This window comes from Cololabis saira, chromosome 10 (assembly GCF_033807715.1).
Source record: "Cololabis saira isolate AMF1-May2022 chromosome 10, fColSai1.1, whole genome shotgun sequence".
Lineage (NCBI taxonomy): Eukaryota > Metazoa > Chordata > Actinopteri > Beloniformes > Belonidae > Cololabis > Cololabis saira.
In genome coordinates, this window is record NC_084596.1 from 18,938,650 (window position 1) to 18,958,632 (window position 19,983).

The window sequence follows — 19,983 nt, forward strand, 5'->3', positions numbered from 1 at the left end:
TCCGCGCGCCGCCGCGACGGTGGAAGTGCAGTCCGCGTGCAGCAGCGCGAGGAAGAGACCTGACAAGCTGAATGGCTGGAAACTGAACGGTAAGAAAACTGCGCTCCCGACGCAACTATCCCCCCGAGGAGGTGTTTACAAACGGTCCTGTGTCTTACTCCAGGGCGACAACACGTCATTTAGGTTTGATTTTAGGTGTGTGATTTTTAGATAGTAATTCTATGGTGATAACATGAATTGGTTTTCTTGTGACAATGCGTTTTCTGGTCAAATAAGTTGCAATTGTTTCTGTAAATGGACTGCAGTTAGTTTAGACATTAAGACATTTCTTTGCTTGATGTTTTGTGCAGCAACCTGTCAATTTAGTCACATTTTGGAAGAAGAAAAAGCCTCTGGAATATAAGGAATGAGTTTCACATTGTGGTTGAGAAATGCCATTCTTAAATCTTATTTTACCTCCATATCATGGATTACACAATAACTTGTTTTGATTGTGCAACTAAGATTTCAGGAATTAATACAGTGGGTGCTATACACTCTGCTGAGCTCATGCCCAAATGCTTTCTTGTGATATGTTTTCCCTCTTATTACTTATGGGACTCTTCTTTCCATCCCTCCGCAGTCAACTGATTTATGTAATGTAGCTGGAATGAAAAGTACTTTGCAGGGGGTGGAAATCTGGCTTACTGAAAGTCCAATAGATGAGGAGGCTTGTTTTAATCATTAGTCTCATGATATCACTGGCACAGAGTTTTTTCTGGGGGATTATGGTTTATGCTTGCAATACTGTGGCATGGAAGTGTGTGCAGCTGGGGTTAAATCAAAGTTGATTTAAAGCTGATTTAAGTTGAAAAGCTAACAAAACAGTCACATAAATAAACAAAAGTTTGCTGGGGAGGTTGATGAGGCTGTTGATCAATACTAGTGATTCACTGATTATTTCACCAGATGCTCAGATTGTTTGGTCAATTGCTCCGATGGGCCATGGCACTACATGTGGGGGAACAGCAGCGAGCCAAGGTTTGTGTCGACTTGAAATATTTGTTTGGATTGGCAGATGCTCTGTAAGTTCGTTTCAGTTTCACACCAGGGAAAGAGAATAACAAAAGCATTTCAGTTTGAGTCGGTTGTTTGCCTAATGCAGACTTCTCTAAACATCAGAGTCAAAGTGTGTTGTTGGGTTGCAACATGGCCAGATGAACCTCCAGATGGGTCCCTTGGCAAAATCGTACCGTTTCACTCCGATTGACCTTAAATATACACTGAAAAATAAAATGAAAACAACTGATTTAGTGAGGGGCTTCTCATTCTGTGGTCATAGTAACAATGTTTATCAAACTATTGATTTGCATCAAACAAACAACTGAGAAGACTGCTAAAAATACCAAAATTGGGTCAAAAACTGTCCAATAAATCCTAGAAGTATAACTGTAAACGTTCAACTTTCAGAAGAAATGTGGCTGGAAAACAGTCGTGAGTAATCATGCCTGGAGATGATTCAAATGTTTGGTGAAATCTAATCAAAGAATATCATTCATCAAAATAATTTATGACATTGTCTCATAGTGAGAGCAAGAGCATTTCCATATGCACAGAGAGAGCATAAGTTATCAGCGAGAGTAGTCAAATCCCCACTACATATAAAAAGAATAACCCTATTACACACACTTAAAATCATTTGTGCAACAGCAGAATACTTACATAATAATTTGTAAACTTGATAAAAGTTTAGTAACATTTGGATGGAAAAAACTCATTACTGTATTTCCCTCTGGTGGCCAACAGAGTTCATTCACAGTCACGGCTTTGTCACTAAGCTGCCTTTAATACTCAGGTTTACATTACATAGAGCCCCTTTAACACCCTTGTTTATATTACATAGAGCAAAATGACCTCATGTATTTAATTAGTGTCCAAAGTCGCGGAGAAACAACTCTGATCATGTGGGATTAATTAGTGTTTGGCAGGACACTGATTTGCCTTCTCACACATAAATATTTGTAAGCATGTCTTTAAAGACACAGCCTTCAGTCTGAGTTGTCACGACCAATGCCATTCTAGTTTGAAATGCTGCTTTATGACAGCCGTTCTGTCTCCGCAGCACACTGATTAAATGGCTCGTCACATGTTTTTCACAGCTGCCTGGTCCCAACATACCTTTCACGGACATTAACAGTGATTGCCCATATGAAGAGCTCATTTTGGCTTGGTTAAGAAATATTATTCCTGGCCAGAGGTGCTCGCTCTTTTGCAACACCCAAGGGTGACACAGCTGGGTAATGCAACCCGCTGCAAGTATCAGAGGTAACTGTTTCAACATTGTTTCTGGTGTGTGTTAGCTGAAGGCCAGTGCATTTATAAATTGTGTTTACTTGGTACAACTCCCAGAACTTTTTCGTCTTAGCACAGTACACTGATTTGGTTGGATTAAAAGAGTTCCAGTCAAAGGAAGGTTTTTATCTCTGTGTGATGCTTCCGGGCATTCTCACAATACATTAAAAAGAAAGGAAGAAAAGTGCATTTGTCTAACTTCTTGGGTTTAGATTTGAATGCAAAGCAGACAAACATCTTGAACTTGGCTGAAAGCTTCATTAATATCTGCTCAGAGATTTGTGGAAATCTCAGTTAAATCCTTTAATCAAACTACCAAGGCTTTTGACTTGAAAGTATGAGCAACTAAATACACAATGGAGAAACACTCTGAAATGGGTTTCCACTTTTATGGAAGCGTTTTGCAATTATACCAAGAGTGTATGTTGAAGAGATGAAAAGTATACATGTCAGTATGTTTTGTGTGTAAATAGATGCTACCTTTATACATATACATTTAAATTTGGCATTTTATAAATCAAAATATTATACACCTTAATGGTATTTAAGGTGACCTCTTCTTGTCCAAATATTAAAGAGGCACCAAAAAACAACGTTTAACCATAAAGCGATTTGCAGTTTTTGCAAGAGACCACCAGGGCACGAGTCCAAAATTACTTTGGGTGCTTTTTGCTGTCAGTGGGGATGGGAGACGACAAGAGCTAGAAAGCAAAGATTTCCTCTTTTGTTCATGTCATATCATATATTTTCAGGGTTCTTGTGGGATCCTCTTTTAGTTGTATGCAAAGGTGCTGGTTGATTTTCGACTCATTAAATCCAGGACTCTTGTGCCTGCCACCATCTGAAGCTCGTAGAGACCAGGGCCAAGAGGGGACCAGTGGTTGCAAGACTGTTGTCGGTGATCACTTGGCCCATTTTGCAGAAATAAAAACGCATGATTTTTTTTGTGGCTCTAATGACCATACTATACTATACGATGTAGTTATTGAATGGACATGTAATTAGAAAGTAAAGTAACCATCCTAACAAGAAAATAAAGTCACTCTCATTCTGTGGATTATAATCTGAGCCACGTTAGTTTTGGTCTGAGATGCCACTGCTTCTTTAAGGCTTTTGTTTAGTTAAAAGCTGCATTGTGTGTCTGCTATTGTTCTTAAAACCATGTAAATGTATTTTTTATTTCAACCCTAAATTCCATTAATCCATCAAGATTCGAAATATATTTTCAAATTCAAAGTAAAACCAAAGGGTAGTTTGAAAACAACTTCTCAAGAACCTGATTGACCTGCAAAACTGAGATAAAACTGAGATAAAAGAACATTTTAGAGCTTGGATTTATAAAGTATTAACCTTGCTGTCATTTCCATCAATATAGAAATAATGAAAGAAAAGCATAAACTTGCAAGTTAATGGATATAATATAGAAAGAGTGAGGGAACATAAGGTTCTGGGTATATTAGTGGATGACCTCTTGACATGGCGACCACATGTAAAAATAATTCAAAATAAGATGGCAAGGAGTGTGTCTATTCTGTGGAAAATGCAGAAATCTCTCAATTTAAACTCGCTTAAGACCATATATTCGGCACTAATAGTCCCACATATGAGGTACTGTGTAGAAAATTGGGGTTTCACTTACAAGGGCATTACAGAACCAATATTTAAATTGCAAAAAAAAGCGCTTCGCATCATTCATTCTGTCCCAGCCAGGGCACATACGAACGAACTGTTCATAAAGGCGAAATATCTAAAACTGAGAGAGATACTTCATTTTCAGATGCTACAAACAATTTACAAAGCTACACAGGCGGCATTACCAGTAAATGTTCAGAAATTGTTCACTCTTAGTCAAGGTCCTCACAGCATGCGCAGCTTGCTGCAGTTTCAACAGAAAAAGATAAGGACAACGATGGGAAGCCATAGTTTGTCAGTAGCTGGTGTGAAAATGTGGAATAGCCTAAACAATGAATTAAAGTTAGCAAGAAATGTAACTGTTTTCAAACATGGGTTAAAGAAACTGTTATTGAAGGATTATCAAACCTAGGTACACAAAGGCAATGTCTGGCTATGTGTACAAAACAATGGCAATGTGGGAAATTCAGCACTGGAGCACCTAGCATGGAAACAAAACATGGAGACTAAACAAAGTCACTATAAAATGTGTGTGTGTGACATTGAGCTCTATCACAGCACAGCAGATATCACGACCAAGCAGAACATAAAATCAAGAATGGAGATTCTGAACTGGTCAGTAAATGCTATTGACAAGATTTTTTTCTACACGGCATGCTGGGACAAGGGAACCGGCCTGTCCAGATGGGACATTCTTGGCGGGATACACCATGGACAGCTGGAATAAGTGGAAAGTAGTGTGTCTTGGGGTGTTGGATATAGAAGACGTGGAAGACGTCTATATATTCACGGGCATGACGGTGGGCCTAGTGATCCTAGGGCTTGGCGGGGTCTGGATGCTACAAAAGTTGAGAAAAGTGAGAGCTGATCAGGCAAAGCTGCTCTCTGGCCTCGCTGACATCCAGGAGAGACTGACCAGTGTATGGTCGGAGGTGTTCAAAGCTCGGGAGGAGATGAAGTCAGTACGAGCGGAGGGGGCAAAGGCGGCTAGAGAGCCAGAGGACGGCGACTAATCAAAATCTGCATTGACACACGCACCTCCATTGCAAAGTGGATTGCATGCAAAAAGAGGCTTGGACATTAAAATAACTGAACAGTGGACACAGTAGTAAATCACAGGAACGGTGATCAGGATGAGTGGACTGGACACGTGTACAAACATACATGCTATCTGGACTGTGAAGGATGAAATTAGACAAATTGCTATGTGGTAAACTATGTATCTTACTGAATTCTGTTGTTGATGTGATCATGAATCTTACATAGAACGGGGCGGGACTTTGATAAGCGTCAGCTTCTCCCGTACCCTTTTCGTCATGTGCTGAGTATGCAATGTATAATGTTCTGGAGATGAAATGTGTCTATATAAACATGCCGAAATAAACGAAAAAAAAAAAAAAAAAAAAAAAATATTGTTAGAAAAGTGTTAAATGCTCTCATGCTGGGTCAGGCTTTAAAGGGAAATATTCACCAATACTTCGGTATGAAAGGCACAAATATGTTGCATGTTATTTTATCTTTTTAGCAGAGGCAAAATAATCTTATAAATGTTCAGTGTTGTACAGGTACATTATAGAGATGAGATGGTAAACCTCCATCTGAGTGTGGTGCACCTACAACATTAATTTTGAATATACTCATAATGATAAATTACCCTTTAAAGGTATTGTGACATCATTTTTAACATGCTTTTAACACTATTAAAAGTCTTGGCCAACATCCCTCAAATGTGTAAAAAGAAAAACTTCACTCTAGTACTCCATTCCTGGCTTTTTATGAGTGTTTTTTTGCACCGTGAAAAACGCTTCCTTTTCCCCCTTTCCTCTCAATCATTGCGCCGCTCCTCCTCCAAACCTCCTCCAACCCAGCCATACGCTCACAGCGGCGTCGGAGAGTTAAGCCGGGAGCGACAGGCGAAGCACGGAAAAGCAGCAGGGCGAACCAAGCAAACAATCATAAAAATAAAAGCATGCAAGCAGCAGTGTCCCCTTATCTTAAGTCCAGTCAGTGGCCGCGGGTCTTCTTAGCAGTTTTCCTCCGGTGATCAGAACAAAAGAGGCTCTAAACAGCTCTGTGTTAAGCCTGATTTATGGTTCTGCGTTAAATCGACGCAGAGCCTACGCCGTAGGGTTCAGCGTACGGTGCGCGTCGCCGCGTAACCGTACGCCGTAGGCTCTGCGTCGGTGTAACGCGGAACCATAAATCAGCCTTTATGGTGCACTGGAGAGGAGAGGAGGCAGGGAGCTGGGTGGAGGGGGCGGTGATTTAGCGGTTCTATACGTAACGACCCGCCACCAAACCACATGCGCCGTTTTTGCATAGTTATGCGGAAAATCCCAGAAAGCACACAATACACTGAATGTTAAAAGTTAGTTGTTTTTTGGGTGTAATTGATGTCAAGACACCCAACAAAACACAAAAAATCAAGAAAAATGTGTTTTTCATGTCACAATACCTTTAAAGCTACTCTGTGTAGCGGTGTCACTCCTGACCAGTTGGGGGCAGCATATCTCTGAAAGTTCATGTATCAACCCCTCGAATAAGACACAAAAAAGTGCACCTGTAGTGGTTTAAAGTGGCATTAAAAGATGTGCCAGACTGCCCTCATTCATTAGCAGTCTATTGTCGGCAGCAGATCTAAACACCCCTATCCGGGTAGGAATGACATTGCCACCTGTAGTGGCTTGAACCTCTGTTAAGATCAACGCCGACTCTGAGGAGTAACATCTTACTATTTATCTGCTAATCACTTGCTCACTCCGCTTTGTTGAGCTGCAAAAACAATTTCATTGTACACTTAGATGTTCGTCATCAAAAACAGCTTCCAGCTGCAACCAAAAACAACAATGTGTTTGTTCTGCCACTTCACACTAATGAGTGAAGTTGCCGGCTATAAAACTAAAACTAATCCATATAACTCAGACGTGTTGGAGGCTCTTTGTCAATTGTTTTCCACATTCCATGTTATCATTTCAATGGTTTTTAATCACAAACAATAGGCAGAGCAGTTTAAAGAGTGCAATGTCCCAATGCAGGTTTTGAGTTTATGAAACCTCTTTATCCGAATTTACACAGCGCTCTTGTTTGTTCTTGTAAATAATTATGTTATGTTTAGTCCTTATTTGCATGCAACCCTTTTTTTTTAAGAAAGTTTTGATTGGGTGGCTGGGAGGTCTCAGTGATTCACGTATCAAATATGATACTTATGTCATAGAGTTAAAGAATAATTGCTTAGACACTCTCTGATTTATCTTCCTCAACTCTTATGTCATTGATTTCTCGGGTCTTTTAGTAGCCTCTACCATAATGTCCACACTAGCTACGTCGCTGTTGATGAAATAGTGGTGTAAAGAAAAATATAGTTCTCCCAAGAGATGGTTGGAACAGGAGTCCGGTGTTTTTTGTTTTTGTTTTCTGTCATTTTTGCCGACAGTAGGGAGGGAAGACCATGAGACTCCTAAAAATAATCAAATATTCCCTCACATGAAATTTAAACTGACGTTTCAAAACAAAAATACTCCTCCGTATTGCTTTAAATGGTTTAACAGTGTACAGTTAATGAGTTGTGTAATTGATGAAGCTGCAGCAATAAAGCACAGCTCAGAAGAAAACAGACTTCTTAATAAACTCAAAAATAGGGAGGAAATGTTCCAGCAAATGAGAAAATGATTGCGTCAAATTAAATTATAATTCCCACAAAGCATGTTGTCATGACCAGCAGTAAAGTGATACTACCATGTTTTTGCATTAGCTTATGTTTGGGCATGTGCACCAAAGAGAGGACCAGACGTGGTGTTGAGAGATTTGTTCCAATAAAGTTTAAATATTATTACTGGGAGCCACCTAGGACCAGCATACAAGAATAACAAATACTGAGTGCAGGGACCAGTTAAATTAAAGAAATCTCTCTGCTTTCAGGAAGAAAGAAAGAGAAAAAAAAAAAGGCTTTGAAAGGTGCAGAGAGTTCCAGCTGGAAACAGAGGAGGTACCAAACCATAGCGGAACGGTTGGTTTGAGTGCTGGTTTAGCATTTACATATATTGTACAGTTAAGAATATAACCTGAAAGTTTTTGCTCACAGCGCCCCCCCCCCCCCCCCGCCCTCCCTCCATCTCTCTCTCTTTCATTCCTTCCCATCTATGCATTTGAAATAAATCACACCAGTTGAGTGCTTGCACTGGTCTTTACCTGGTACAAATGGAGACATATTGCCTCCCCCTTTTCTCAGAATTGTACATTTTAAAGTTTTTGCTGTAAAAAAAGAAGAAAAAAAAGAGAGATCGTGATATTAAGATAGGTTTGGTGTGACTTAACTCCTTTTCCCTCATTTGGCAAAAGGGACCTACTGTACCTACAGTAGCTCCACCCACATCTTTTAACTGTAACTGGTGTGAAGATAAAAAAGATAATAATAATGGTCAGGACTACTAATTTTTGCACATTTAGAACCAGACTCAGAGGTGTTTCACCATAGAGGCAACACCTGTTTGTACGAATTAACATTTTTAACAAGACAAAGGTTGCTGTGTCTTCTTGCTAAGTAATGCTAGCCGCTGACGTGTACCGACTTCTTTTCCTTTCAGCTGTTCTCTTCAGGGTTAGTCACAGTGATTCATCCGTCTCCATCTGACCTTATCCTCTGCATCCTCTTTTCTTACACCAACTAACTTCATGTCCTCTTTCTCAACATCCATAAATCTCCTCCTTGGTCTTCCTCCAGCTCTCCCTTCTGGAAGTTCTTACCTCATCGTCTTTCTACCGATACATACCGATTCTCTCTTAAACATCTAACATGCACTGTCCCACTTATTTCTGATCCTGTCCATCCTTTCATTCTTGCTGATACTCTGTTATTACACAACATCCCTGACACTTTTAACCTCCAAAACCAACCTGCTTGCGCACCTGACACATTCCTCTTGGGTGTCTCTCATTCACTCACATGTATTCTGTCTTCCTAACCTTCATTTCTCTCCTTTCCAGGGCATACTTCCACCTTTAGATTTTTCTCCACCTGCTCACTGCTCTCACTACAGATCACATTGTTATCTGCCAATATCATAGTCCATGGAGATTCCTGTCTAACCTCATCTGTCAGCCTGTCCATTACCACAGCAACAAGAAGGGGCTCAGCGCTGATCCCCCCTGATCCCACCTCCACCTTGAACTCTTCTGTCACACCTACGCCACACCTCAACACTGTCTCACAGCTGCACTAAATGTCCTGCACCACCACTAGGGCTGCAACAATTCGTCGACGTTGTCGACAAAAATCGATAATCAAAATTGTCGACGATGAATTCCATTGTCGACAATTGTCGCCAGACGTGTTTTTCCAATGGAGTGAGGCGTCTCACTTCAATACAATCTCTGTCGAGTCGCGCATGCACGACAGAGTCATGCACGACAGCGTCTGAGTGCAGCTGCGGGTAATAAAACTTTGATAAAAAATAAAATAAAAAGTTTGGGAGCATTTGAGCCTCGATACGGTGAATAAAAAGATTACTTGCAAGGTTTGCAAAGCCGACGTTGCTTTTCACGGGAGCACGTCGGTAATGCATTTGAAGAGAAAGCACGTCGGAGTGCTGAACGAAACGGACTCGCCTTGGTAAGATAATAAGCGTATTTTGGCTTTAAAAGAAAGCTTTAACGTTATGCCTGACAAAGTATTAAATTAAGTCAGATATTTGGAGAAACTGCGTTTAGTAACTGTGCGGCGCATGGAAGAGACGCACGGGACCGCAGTCGGTCAGAAACATTCTCTTCCTCCACAGCAATGTAATGGCCAAGCGATTCATTTGTTAAATTAATTCGTTTCATTCTAAACTTTGTTTATTTTATGTTATTTATTAGTATTATTTGAGCCACTCACAGCTACTCTCATTGCTAAAACCTCAATCACATAATTGATGCAGCGCGAAAGGCGAAAAAAGGCTTGTGCGCTGATGACAATGATGGATTTGCATCTAACTTTCAGTCAGGTGCCCTATGAACTGTCAATTATCCATCAAACTCCACAATGATCATGTTAACATTAAATCAGATAGATTTGTCTGGACTTTTCTCTTGCGGGACGGGAGAAGACACTAAATCAATGCATCTTTCTTGTGCGCCGTGCAGGCATGAATTCTCAGAGTTTTGCGGGAGGGGCGGGAGTGTAACACACGTTGCGGGCGGTAATGGTCAGAAATGCAGCAGGAGCAGGATGAAGAAAACAGTCCCGCTATATCAGGGCTCTAGTGCCATCTTTCTTGTGTTTATTATCATTTGCCACATAATTAATGCAACCTCATACTAAATTTTAAATCCTGTCCTGTCAATTTAAAAAAAAATTACTAATTATCCGATTAGTCGACTAATCGTCTATCGTTTCAATAGTCGGTGACTAGTCGACTATTAAAATAGTCGTTAGTTGCAGCCCTAACCACCACAGACTTCCTCATACAGTACCATAGCTCCTCTCTTGGCTCCTCACCCTGTCATATGCATTCTCAAGGTCTACAAAAACACAATACAGCTCCCTCTGACCTCATCTGTACTTCTCTACCAACATCCTCAGAGCAAATATTGCATCTATTGTACTTTTAAAGGCATGAAACCATACTGTTGTTCACAAATGCTTAGTTCTGCCCTTAGTTTACCTTCCACTACTCTTTCCCATTACTTCATTGCATGGCTCATAAGGGTGGGAATCTATTACTATCCCATGATTAAATTCGATTAAAATTTTTCGGACTAGGAATGATTCAAGATCGATTTTTGATTCAAAACAGTTTGATTCATAATGACTTCTGCTTTGATCTATTGGTAGGTACTCATGATGTAGTCCAGTCTCTTTTGCAAGACAGAATGATAAATGGAGGGATTTAAGTGTCTTTTTCACGTTTATTAAAATTAAAAAATGTATCATGCTAAGATTGAATTGTTGCAACTGTTACATATTGTTTAAGTAACAACGACAAAAATGCTTCTTTCTGAAAAACTTCTGATTGGCTGATTTATTCATCAACTGCTGCAGTGTTTTCTTTGTTTATGTGCTTTCCAGAACCGGCTGCATGTTGACATCCGAAAACAGATTTGTTTTAATTTTTATCATTATTTAAAAATCAATTTTGGGACATTTTATATCGATTCTGAATCGTAATAAATGAGAATTACGATTCTTATGTGAAACGATTTTTCGGCACACCCCAAAATGTCTCATCAACGTTATTCCTCTGTAGTTGGCACAACTGTGCACATTTACCAAATTCTTAGAAATGGGCACCAAAACACTGGTCCACTATCACTATCTCTGCTTTCCCAACCTGTATAAATAACCCCCCCGCCCCCCCTTGCTGTCCAATGTAGCATGAAAATCATTGTATGCCCTTTGTTTGGCCTTTTTCCTCTCTGCCTTCACTTTATGCTGCAGCTCCCTGTACTTCCGCCTACTCTCTTCAGTCCTGTCAGTGATCCACTTCCTACCACATGACACAGAAATTACTCTCTTACCTGTCTACCTGGTCACATTACACTGACGTATACTGACTGAGAAACTTAAAACTTCCCTGCAGAGATTGCTAACAAGAGTGTGGCAGAAAAAAAGGAAAAACTCATAAACAACAGGTGATAGAAATGTGTGTTAGTATCAGACTTGATAAATATATCAGGGGATAAACAGAGCTGTTTTGTATCAAATTTGCAATTCAGCCAATAAAAAAGAGAAAACTTCAGATTAGGTTTTTAGGATTTGATTATTTAATGAGACAATGTATGAGGAACACAGTGCATGCAAGTTTGTTGCAGAACCACAGTCCACAAGCAGTCGGTACCACTTTCTTTGTCTTTTTGATAGAGCTTAGCAGATCAAAGCAGACATCCACTTCCATCGCACTTATATTTGATTTTCTTCATGATGTGTCTTGGAATCCATTAACAGCACTTTCCAAACATGTCACCAAGATTAAACAGTTAAATCTTTCCTCCCTTTTCCTTATAATAATTCCTTATTATTATGGGCATGCCAAGTAGTGGCATGACCATATTGCAATCGTCCAGAATGGCCCAAAGGGCAATGTTGCTAGCATTTTGCTAACAAGCTAAAGTCGCAAAAGTCCCACTGCGCACCAGCGGGTGTACAGCATGACCCCGCTCTGATATGGAAGAAAAAAATCCCCAAAAAATAAAACATGGCTGGAAAAACCTGAAAAATGAAGGCGATATATTAGTATACAGAAAAGGTTTCCCTTTTCTTCTTCTTCTTATTATTCCGCACTCTTTTTTCGTCCATTAATACAGCCCGAACCGCAACGTGCACCCATGCATGGCATACATCGTTGGATGCATCTCCATCGTGCCTCGATGGGTATTACTTTTCTCAGTCAAAAGTGTTACTGTGGCAACGCTAGATGCCAAAAAGCAAAAAAAAAAAGCCGAAAATTTGGACGGTTATTGCTCGGCCGAATTTTATTGTAGAGATATTGTTCAAACTTTCAAACACTTGGCACTAACGGACCGTACAACCTCATTATGCCAATTATTACAGTTTTTGCGATATTTACCTTTCATTTTTTTTAAATTTACATTTGAATTTGAACGCTTGTTGCTAAGCAACAGATTATTGTAGAAACATGGTACACATATTCCCTGACTCGGCACGCTGTGGACTTCAACATATTCAAATTTCATGAAGCTGTGATTTAAGGAAATTTTATGTCAAAATCCATGCCAAATGGCCCCATTCTTTCGGATGGGGTTTTTTACCACGGTGAAAAAAAGACCTATCCGTTAACGTAGCCTAAACCGGAACGTGCACCCATGCATGGCATACATCGTTAGATGCGTCTCCATCGTGCCTCGATGGGCATTACTTTTCTCAGTCAAAAGCGTTACCGTGGGACGCTAGATGCCAAAAAGCGCGCCCCATTATTAACTATTGGGAGCACAGGAATTAATGCAATACAACCATAAACACCTCAAACTGACATAGAACCACCCCGAACACAAACACTACAGCCCCAAACCAAAGCAGCAAGAGGGGACGAATGGGCGGTAGGGCATGCCCTTTTCTAGTTCTATTTAACAGTCAGATCCATCACTGTGAGGTTTAACAACTTTGGAATATGACCTTTTTTATGTCTTCATTATGTAAATATGGAAAGACATCTAATACGGACAACCCGGGGAACTCCAAAACATCAAGTGAGGGTTTGGCACTAGGGTTTAGGAGACCTGGATGTTTCCATGTCTCACCTCAAGTTAAAGAAGAGTTTACCAATAAACGCGACTTTCAGAAATCAAGGAAAGTTTCTGAGGACATTTTACAGATAATTAAATGATTTACTTGCGGAAAGAAAAAACAAGACTTGATATATTTTGTTGCAGGTATGAAGACCTGGAAGATTGCCACAAAGTCGTATTTGACCACTGAATGTTTTTAGCTTGTCAGCTGACCTTTAACAGTCACCAAATACGCAAATAGTTTGGGAATGTCAATCTGCGGCATTTCACTGAGCTTTTTTGTGAAACACGCATTCATTCCCGTGAGATTTATTGTCATCCTGCTGACGTTGCTCGTGACCTCGTACCTTCTAGTGGTCCGATTTGGGTTCATCACGTTCTTCCAGGTCTTCATACTTCTGTTCTGCAGCCGCAACAAAATCCACCAACTCTTGTTTTTCCTTCCCTCAAGTATATAATCCCTTTAGCCAGATAATCTCCTCTAACACTTCCTTTGATTTTCTATAAACCATGTGGATTGGAAAATTCTTCTTTAACTCTTGTTTTTTGTAGTTCTCGGGAAGTCACCTTATCTCAAACAACTTTCCATCTTCAATACCAGGCTTTTTTTTCTCGTTGTTTGGTCTTCCACCCACTCTAAGAAATGAAATGTTGTATTAACTTAACAAAGTTATGGCAACCGGTCCCACATAACTTTGTTGCTTAAGCTGGAACAATGATATGCAATTAATTTCAAAAAATTTTTTTAATTAAGTCTAACTAACTTCTGTTACTTAAATGCTATATCATAGATTTTTGTTGAATTAACTTTCTGTCATTGGCTTAAATGTACTGACACCAGGTTCATTTTACTTGGGGTGATTAAATTCAATTTACTACACATAATAAAACATTGCTATGTTGCTCATTTACATTTATTGTGCACCAAAGCTGTTTTATTTAGGATAGAATGTCAAATAAATACAACTGAGGGTGTTTAAATTCACATAAAACCTTTATTAAAACAGGTTAATGAACTTGAGCAATTAACTAACTTGAAAATCATTGAAACATTGAGACATTGAAAAATACAAAAGACAAAACTTCATGGTACCATATATACAGTACAGACCAAAAGTTCCACTTCCCCACACTTCCCCATTTGTTTGAATAAGAAGGTGTGTCCAAACTTTTGGTCTGTATTGTACAGACACACACACACATACCATGTGTGCAAATAAATTCACAGAATAATGTGTAGTTACACATTAAGAAAAAAAACCTTAATATAGAATTAGGCATAAAACAAATATACAGAAAATAAAAAAATTAAAAAAAACAGTATCTTCTCACTGATGCGGTTGAATCCCTTCTAAATATTATAATCTCAAACCTAAATATGTATGCATAGCACCTTTTTTAACCCTATTCAGGTTCTACAAGGGGCTTAGGGAGGTAATATTGTATTCAGTATCCGTCTCAAGAACCCTCTGACATGTGATGGATTGGGATCGATCCACCTGCGTTCTAATTAGAGGATAACTGGTTATACCCACTGATCCATGGCCACTTTCCGAGATGGATCATTGCACTGTGATCAGGGTGTTTTTTTTTCATCTTTACATATCAGTTTCAATTCATCTGAAGGAATATTTGACTGCTGTTGAGAAGTGTTGTCAGCTAGTCTTCCATCTCTCCCACTGACAACAACCTAAAACCTCCAAGTGTAACTTTGGACATAATTTTAATGAATGCAGTCACGGAGTCAGTCATCCGTCAAGCATTTTCTTTTTTTCATAAATTTGTTGAGTGATTGCGTGAATGAGCTCTTAAGGTAAGCATTGTATGTTCTCTGTATGATATAAGGTGTCATTGAGTGTAGTTTGGGTCCAAATTTATGTTTTCAATCTCAAAAGAGGTAGACTCCATGAAACAGGAGCATGAAGTGGAATCAAGTGACTCACTTTATTGGCTGCTGTGAACGGAGCTTTAAAGACAGGCTTGAGAAGTTTGATGCGGAGCATTATCCCTTTGGTATTTTGTAAGAGGAATCTGTTTTCACAGGGTTCCCTGACAAAATACCTCCAAAAATTAGTTTGGAAAGAATTTATACCCACCATACCAGACTCGGCCCATCACAGGAGAGTTTTAATAGACGCCCCATGGGACTGCTCTTATTTCAGAGCCCCTCCGTGAGCAGAGCTGCTGTGTTTGGTCCACCGGTTTTGTCTTGTGGTTTTGACATAGCCACTGTTATTTCACTGGAATTTCCTGCCATCTGTGATTTTCTCAGATCCACACCTGCTTGACGCTGCTTGGCCCCTGCCCATCCTCTCAGGTAGCAATAATTGATAACCATCTAAACCTTTTGTCATAATTACAAGATGTTTTCAAGTAACTCTGATGTAGCGAGTCATAATTATGACCTGTATATTTCTCTTTTGTGAATGCATTGTTCTTCTCCACAAAACTCATGGTTGATGTCTAGAAACAAGAAGCAGCTTTTGTCTGTATTTTAAGTGGTAAATGTGTTCCAGATTAACCACAACAAAACTGTATATGTTATGTGAGTTTCAACATTTGGGGAACACAAGGATCATGAGTCCTAACCCATGGAATTACAAAGTCTCCTATAGTTTAAATCAACCAATTTGTGTCTTTCCTGCATCATTTCAGGCAAAAATGCTTTTATCGATGCAAAGAAAAATGAAAACCGTATGCAGCAGGATTCAGTTAAAAATATAATGTATATAATGCCTTAATGATTTCAGGCACCATGGATTTGATCAAACATTTATGCTGCTGTATTGTATCTGCTCAATGCAGTACTATATATATATATATATATATATATATATATATATATATATATAGATGTGTTTTATTCTGCTAAATTTGGCTTTAAACCTTAAGACTAATCAACAAAATATACAACTGCAAACACTTCTTAACTCAAGATACGTTATCAAGTGACTCACAACTTGTTTGATGTTGTAGAAGTCTGAAGTAAAACTCTTAATATTGTAGTCTTTTGTTATTTCTTCACTTTTTTCCTTCATTGTTATCAACATTCCTACACGCATGTGTATGGCAGGGATCCTACTTTTACCACTTTTCGCATGATTTAGTGGTTAAATGCATTTCACAATTCTTACAGTTTGGTCATAAAAATATCAACAACTGAAGAATAAAAAAGTATTGCATGATGAATATCATATGATCATGAGATCACGCAGCAGTGCCGATGATGGATGGGCGGTGCTTCTGACTCGTCCTCATCATACTGTAAAGATTCACTCGATTCACTCCATACTTGTTACACAAATAAGCTGCACGCTTTGAAGCAGTTTCATTGGCTAGCACTAAATCTGAAGCCACAATTTGATGACTGATGCTCGGAAGCCCGGAAATTCCTCGACTCATGATAAGAGCTACACTGTCACCGCGATGCACAGAACCCACAAGTCATTTGGGAAGAACTTGACGTCACACCATTCAAAGAGAAGAGACAGTGATCCGGCACCTAAGTGTGAGCAGGGGTGACGCAGAAATGAGCTGTGCAAAAATAATCAATAAGACATTTTTGAAGTTCAATCCAGCATCATCTCACTGAATGGGTCTAATTTGACAACGCTGAGCAACAGAGTCTAAGATAAAAAGCTAACATGAACATACAGCCAGCAATAATGTTTTTTACTGTCCATCCATCCATCCATCCATCCATCCATCCATCCATCCATCCATCCATCCATCCATCCATCCATCCATCCATCCATCCATCCATCCATCCATCCATCCATCCATCCATCCATCCATCCATCCATCCATCCATCCAAAAACATCAAGTCCTCCCTCTCAGAGGCCTTCCCAAGTCAGGCAGTTCAATTACCAGATATGTTAAACACACACACACACACACACACACACACACACACACACACACACACACACACACACACACAAATACCATATGTGCAAAAGATCAGTTCTACAAGAGAGGCAAGGAGCATGCAGGGCTTTAGGCTCTTTTATTACCAATATACAGTGGATATAAAAAGTCTAAACACCCTTGTTCAAATGCCAGGTTTTCGTGATGTAAATAATTACAGCAAAACAAATAATTTCACAACTTTTTCCACCTTTGTGACTTATAACCTGTACAACGCAAAAGAAAAGAAAAGAAAAAGGAAATATTTCAGGGAAGTAAAGTAAAAATAAACAACTGACATAATGGTTGCATAAGTGTGCACACCCTTTTATAACTGGGGATGTGCCTGTGTTCAAATTTAACCAATTACATTCAAATTCATGTTAAATTGGAGCCAGCACACACCAGTCACCAAATAAAGTGCTTCTGATCAACCCCAAATTAAAGTTCAGCTGTTCTAGGAGGCTTTTCCTGACATTTTTGTAGCCACATCTTTCAGCACAAGCCATGGTCTGCAGAGAGCCTCCAAAGAATCAGAGGAATCTCATTATTCAAAGATATCAGTCAGGTGAAGGCTACAAAAGTTAATAGTTAGTAAAGTTAGTAAAAATTTCCCAGGAATTGAATATACAATGGAACACAGTGAAGACCGTCATCGTCAAGTGGAGAAAATATGGCAAAACAGTGACATTACCAATAACAGGACGTCCTTCCAAAATTGATGGTAAGACGAGAAGAAAACTGGTCATGGAGTCTGCCAAGAGGCCGACGGCAACATTGAAGGAGCTGCAGGAATTTCTGGCAAGTACTGGCTGTGTAGTACATGTGACAACAATCTCCCATCTTCTTCATGTGTCTGGGATATGGGGTAAGGTGGGAGGACTGAAGCCTTATCTTACAAAGAAAAACATCAAAGCCCGGCTTAATTTATCAAAAAGACATTTGAAATCTCTCAAACGCATGTGAGAAAATGTGTTATCGTCAGTTGAAACCTAGGTTGAACTTTTTGGACATAATTCCAAAAGGTATATTTGGCGCAGAAACAACACTGCTCATCACCAAAAGAACACTACACCTACAGTGAACAATGATGGTGGCAGCATCATGCTTTGGGGCTGTTTTTCTTCAGCTGGAACTGGGGCCTTTTGGCGCTTTTCCACTAGTACCTACTCGGCTCTACTCAACTCGGTCTAGTTTCTTTTCCATAACAATTCAGCATCTGGTGAAGTGGGCAGGGTTGGAGCGAAGCTGCTGTGACGTATTTGATTGTGTGATCTAAACGAAGAAAACAACAACAGTAAAGATGTAGGACATGGAGGAGATGATAAATGTGCTGCTGGGTCTGTGGCTTGTGTTCGATATCAAGTTAAAAAATGAGGGAAAGAAGCTTCAATCGGCAACGCTTTTTAATTTTTGTGTGTTTGTCTCGGCGCTGCTGAAAAGTCAGCTGGGAGCCGCAAGCAGCTTTGAAGAGACAGAGCTCCTGGTAGATCTTTTCATTCCTTATCGCCCGTCTAGATCCCTTTTTAATTCTCTCCTCAGCCACCAGGTTTATGAACATCTGCACCTCAGAGTTGGATCACCAAACAGACTTTTGCCCTGCCATTGCTTGTCGAATAAAATGAACAAGAAGTCGCAGTCAGAGTCGCTCTTTCACTGATTTCCACCTCCTGACTCAGACGTCTGACTCCAACCCCCCGACCAATCGGTGGCGTGTAGTGTGATGACGTCAGATGCAGCCGATTCAGCCGCTTAGAACCTCTGCAGAGTAGTTACAGGAAAAGTATCTACTGGACACGACTCGACCCCTAGTAAGTGCAAAGGCGAGGCGAGTTGGGCTGAGTAGGTACTAGTGGAAAAGCGCTATTAGTCAGGGTGGAGGGAATTATGAACAGTTCCAAATACCAGTCAGTGTTGACACAAAACCTTCGGCCTTCTGTTAGAAAGCTGAAGATGAAAAGGAACTTCATCTTTCAGCATGACAATGACCCAAAGCACACATCTAAATCAACCAAAGAATGGCTTCACCGGAATGAGATTGAGGCGTTGGAATGGCCCAGCCAGAGTCCAGACCTGAATCCCATCGAACATCTGTGGGGTGATCTGAAGAGTGCTGTACACAGGAGATGCCCTCGCCATCCGTCACATTTGGAGTGATTTTGCAAAGAAGAGTGGGCAAATATTGCCACATCAAGATGTGCCACGCTGATAGGCTCCTACCCAAAAAGACAAAAAGAGTGCTGTTATAAAAGCCAAAGCTGCTGCAACAAAGTATTGGTTTAAGGGTGTGCATATTTATGCAACCACATTCTTTTACTTTTTTTATGTTATATTTTTCCATTTATATTTCCATTCATAATTTAAATGTTAACCTTTTTGTTATAATTACAAAATTACAAAATTTTTAATTTTTAAATGCTGATATTTTTAAGAGTAGTAGCCACTCCTTCATATCTGTTCAGTAAATAAAAGTGTTATGTGTAAAACAAGATAAGAGGATCTAGACAGTCTTTATTTAATCAAAATAGAAATACACAGGACTCTGCAGGGAACCCGAAACAGCAGAAACCAAAAGTAAAAAAAACCCAGTAGGGCAGTGAAGCTGGGAGCAGACAGGTTGGACATGTGGACTAACAAGACTGCACATATCGAGAAATAATTGGAAACCAAGTTGAAAAAATGAGGGCAGAAATAAATAACGACCAAACTACAAGTGTTACAAGGGGACGGTGGTTATTTTTGGATTGTATACTGCAGTGTGAACTGCATAGTGGTGTACAGTCGCGGCGAGCCTCGTTGTGTTAACATGAAGCTCAGGCCGACCAGGAACATTCACAGTTTATTCTATGAACAGAACCACAGTTGTTTTGGTAAACATCCTCCTGGACCCT

The 19,983-nt window shown here is 39.8% G+C and overlaps 1 protein-coding gene across 1 annotated transcript in view; it reads left to right on the plus strand.

The window, feature by feature from the left end:
• Nucleotides 1-19,983, plus strand: part of LOC133451894 (zinc finger protein GLIS1) — a 65,448-nt gene continuing 45,465 nt past the window's right edge. The window contains exon 1 of the mRNA XM_061731047.1: nucleotides 1-89. The gene's annotated coding sequence lies outside the window, so the exon portion shown is untranslated. The remainder of the gene's footprint in view (nucleotides 90-19,983) is intronic.